Source organism: Pollicipes pollicipes, unplaced genomic scaffold (assembly GCF_011947565.3).
Source record: "Pollicipes pollicipes isolate AB1234 unplaced genomic scaffold, Ppol_2.1 Scaffold_7231;HRSCAF=8579_pilon_pilon_pilon, whole genome shotgun sequence".
NCBI classification, from domain to species: domain Eukaryota; kingdom Metazoa; phylum Arthropoda; class Thecostraca; order Pollicipedomorpha; family Pollicipedidae; genus Pollicipes; species Pollicipes pollicipes.
The window spans coordinates 22334553-22338849 of record NW_023597034.1 but is presented as its reverse complement, the minus strand read 5'-3'; the positions used below and the strand labels follow the sequence as shown (position 1 = coordinate 22338849).

The 4297-nt window shown below is 47.5% G+C and overlaps 1 long non-coding RNA gene across 1 annotated transcript; it reads left to right on the top strand.

Annotated features, from left to right (window-relative positions):
• Positions 1-6: 6 nt before the first annotated feature.
• Positions 7-4013, top strand: LOC119110375 (uncharacterized). Its single transcript, XR_005095483.1, has 3 exons — positions 7-72; positions 2482-2576; positions 3954-4013. It is a non-coding gene; the product is annotated as an uncharacterized LOC119110375 (long non-coding RNA).
• Positions 4014-4297: the final 284 nt, after the last annotated feature.

Below are 4297 nucleotides of genomic sequence, written 5' to 3'. Positions count from 1 at the left end.
AGCGATCACGCCACCTGCTCCTGTTCGCACCTCACCAACTTTGCCATCCTGATGGATTACCATGAATACGTGGTAAGTAGCTTGCCCCAATGCACCGACAAATAATCGTTAGCCTCTGAAACCAGTATGTGGATATTGCTTCACGATTACTGACAAAACGCTTGTCGGGCTTCCAGAGGCACGGCAGTGGACATGCAGGTAAGCATAACTCGAATGCCGCTCTTCATTAGAATGAGAGAGAAAACTTTCTGAATGGAAAGGGATTATAAAGGTCGAACTAGCTGAGCATGGAGCGCATGACCACGAAATAATTCCTCGTCAGTCCCGTGCGTAGACTCTTATACGCGGAGGGGTATATGCATTTGACCGTCTCGGAAGACGTGCGCGCACCTAGCCTGTCTTTCCTAAACTACAGCGAATATGATCATATTGTTGTAATTTTCTGTTTTTTATCTTAAACTTTGGTGTTTGTTTCTTAATTTGATGTAATTTAGTGTTAGGAAATTTGCTGTTTTTGTGTATACCCTTATTCACTTAGTCACTTGTATCTACAAACAGCATGCTGGACCAACTCAACACCCGGCCACACAGCCGGCTGTCCCTGCCCTAAGTCTGCGGCCGCTCTGGCCCGCACACGCGACCTCTGCCAGGTCACGCGGTCAATGGCCCGGAGCATGAACACAGCCGGTGCGCCGGCTTAAAACCGACGGGGCCGACTAAATGTTACCAGTGGAGCCCCTTGCCAATAGCCTATTAGGTATCACAGAAAACAATTCCACGCGTATTGAGTCGTACACTAGCGCACTCGATCGTCGTTTGCTCATCTGCAGTGCTCAGCTGGGGCCCGTGAAGGTGGCCACGTCTAGGTGAGCATTGCATACTTTCTGGAGGAGTTTTGTTCTGGTAAGGCATATGCCCTTCCGTCTAAGGGAAGGGCGTATCACGCGCCTGACGCTTGACGATCATGCCATCTCACTCCGAACATTGCGCACTACGCTTACGACAAGTGCGTGCTTCGTGGGCCCCACAAAGGGTTCCTGCTCTGTGAATCTCTATTCTGCGTGTCAAATTTTCCGGACGCTGAAGAGCCTTCGGTTGAAGTTTACCCCATGTTGAGATAATGGCTCAGTTTTAAAGTGTGCTCAGAGGTTCTTCATGGTACAACATTCACCATTTGAATGGGTCGAACGCGGTTTACTGTCAATGTTTGACACAGGATCTTGCGAGATTAATTTCAAGAGATTTATTCTACAGCACGAATTTTTAAAATTTGATTGCACCGAGAGTGAAGGTTCATTGCGCTGTCGCACATAGTAATTTTAGCTCCAAACCGAAAGAAGGTTCCCCAAATCATGGCGGCTCAGCCACATGTCCGCTCTGACACCGAACCCCCAAAGGACGAGTCATCAAGGCATGGTTTACAAGCTTGCTTGAGTGGGACAGATTGCCGCCTGATTTTCAGTGGACTGGAAACGCCCTTACTCAGCAAAAGTCGGTAGCAGTAAAAACGCAGCATCCCTTAGGAACATCCCGGATCAAAATTTTTCCTGGAAATATTATTCATCCAAAACCATTTTTGCGAAGGACACTCTGGGATCCCCCGTCTTTATTTCCGGAAAAAATCTGGAGTCGAAGGTAAAAGTTGATAGTTTGATCAGAAGATTTTGTTGGATCAATGCTCAGTTTTGCATCCATGCACATGTTAGATGCGTTCTGCATGTATGCACGAATGTTACCTGCTCAAATAGAAGCCAAATAGAAGCCTGTGCCACTAATTGATCCAATCCTTTGAAGGGATCACGCCTTTCTATAACCATTTGTATATAAAGTACGTAAAAGGTTGCAGCATGTTCTTCAATTTAATTGGCACCTTTGTGCCAACAACGTTCTCTTTGAGGTGCCATGATTCTGCAATGTTTCAGCCTTGCCGCTGGTTCTAGCGGAGGCGAGTGTCCGGTGGCACGACTCGTAATGTGGAAACGTTTTACTTGATAATGTTGAGGCTGAATATGAATGTAAAAATGGTAATATTCTAGTTTTGGAGAATGGCTGAGCGCTATTCATATTCAAATTTTCTGCACGCTTCTGGATAAATTAACGATCACGATATAGAACACGTATTTGCTCTAGAAAACAAGCAGACGTAACAACAGAATTCGAGTTGGAAGGGTTCGCTAATCAGGCGTTGCATAAACGCTCGCAGGCGAGCTTGTCACTTGATTCAGTTCATCGCGTCTTCGGCAAGCCAATGTTGTGCCAGGCAACCAGTGGCTGTGACCTTAATGACACGTGTGTGTACGCCCACGTGTGTGAAGGCTGGCCAATACAGTATTTCCAGTGCTCTGACCTGGTGTGCTGGCCATATGATTGCAGGGCACGCCGCTGTCACTGAGCGTGCTGACCTGTGTGATGGCCATATGATTGCTGGGCACGCTGCTGTCACTGAGCGTGCTGACCTGGGCGCTGGTCGTATGTTTGCAGGGCACACCACTGTCACTGAGCGTGCTGACCTGGCTGCTGGGCACACTCTCCGTCATCTGCCTCATCCTGACCTGGGTTGTATTCACGTTCACCAGGTGAGGCTGTGACAGTACATAGTGCGCCACGTCTTCAATCAAGTGAGCCGTTACGAAGTATCATTTCATTGTCAATACAGTGTTCAGCTCTTTGGAGCACTGCTTTTTTGTCTTGCCCGTTACATTCAGTCATATGTTTGCCTTCTACGCACGGTTTGTCGGAAGTGTAATTTGCATCACAAGCCGCAAAGTGTAGATTTTAATAAAAGCACGAAGCAGATCACCGAAACTTGCTGTTCCAAAATAAGCATTTGAGTTGAAAAGGGATGAGAACGATTTTTTGAAATGTTTTTGCATCCAGTCCTAACATGTAATTAATCATCCACTTCTGCAATGAAATTGCTTACTTCGTTGTCACGTTTTATATCCGATATATTTGAGAATCTAGTGAATATCATAGGCTACTAGAGCAGGCCAACCCTACTACAAACGGTAAAAATGAGTTATAACCGCTCTCGACGCTGATCACATACTGCAGAGCAAAAATGCAAGTCCGGTCATTGCTATTTTGCCTCTAGCGACCTGTATATCGCTACCATTAATGTGTCCAGTATATCATTCGTGTTATCTCCCAGGTCCAAGGCAGACAAGTTCACTCATGAAATCACAAGATAAAATTACAAAAATTGAAAATGAAATGCATTATGTCCTTGCTGTAGAGGTCGTCTTCACAGTCGTAAATTATTCATTACGCTGACATGCATGAACCTGTCTTATTTCTCGCCACTCGGCCATATTTAACATCTTGCCAGGGTTCAACGAAATGAAACATTGCCAAAGGTTATCCGCGCCATTTTCCAACCGCAAAGAACATGTTATCGATGTCAAACTCGTTGCACTGCAACATCCAGACACTAAATGCTGTTTGAGTGACAATTCTTTGTTAGCCAAATATTCTGTTTAATGACACAGCATATTGAATTGCGCGATAACATACTCGTTACCGATTTATTTACTTGCAACGCATTCACGACGGATTGTGACACAACTACACAAAAACTAGATGCACAGAATACAAAGAGAAGTCGCGTTATTACATAGGCCCACGGCTCCGGTGGCCGTCACCTGGCGTCTGGAGTTTGTATGCCTGTCTTAAATTCACGGCTGGAAGCGTTAGGCTGGAAGCGAAAATAGTTACTTACTGTAACTATCTTCGGAGGTGCTATGCAGTTTTATGTGTTCACAACCATTTGTTGAAGAAGAACAAAAGGGGAAAGGGAAAAGAGGTAGGGGGGAGAGTAGTTAAGAGAGCCAGCCTATGGCGGGCGCCCTGGTCTTCTGGTGATGGTTCTGCTGTGAGGACGAGTGCGTGCGTTAGGTTTAGTTACAGCCCGTTTCTGCGCGCAGTCCTCCTCCAGATGTACCCACCGCCGTCAGATCGCTGCGCTGCTGCCGCACCACCATCACACGCCACCTGTGCGCCACATACGCCGCCGGCCTGTGCTGCTTCTCACTGTCATGGACCGCCACCTGGTCTACTTGAGCCCATCGCCTGCAGCCTCGCCGGCATGGCCATCCACTACTGCTTCCTCTCCGTGTTCGCCTGGAGCATGGTGGAGGGCGTCCACCTGTACAAGGTGTTGCGACACGTGTTCGAACCCAAGAGTAACTCGATGACCAGGTGGGCACCGGCAGGTAGGGTGGCAGAAAGCGGACCCGACTGGAGCGCCGTGGCCCGATGGCGGGGGGGGGGGGGCGTCCTCCAATTACGTGTGGAATTA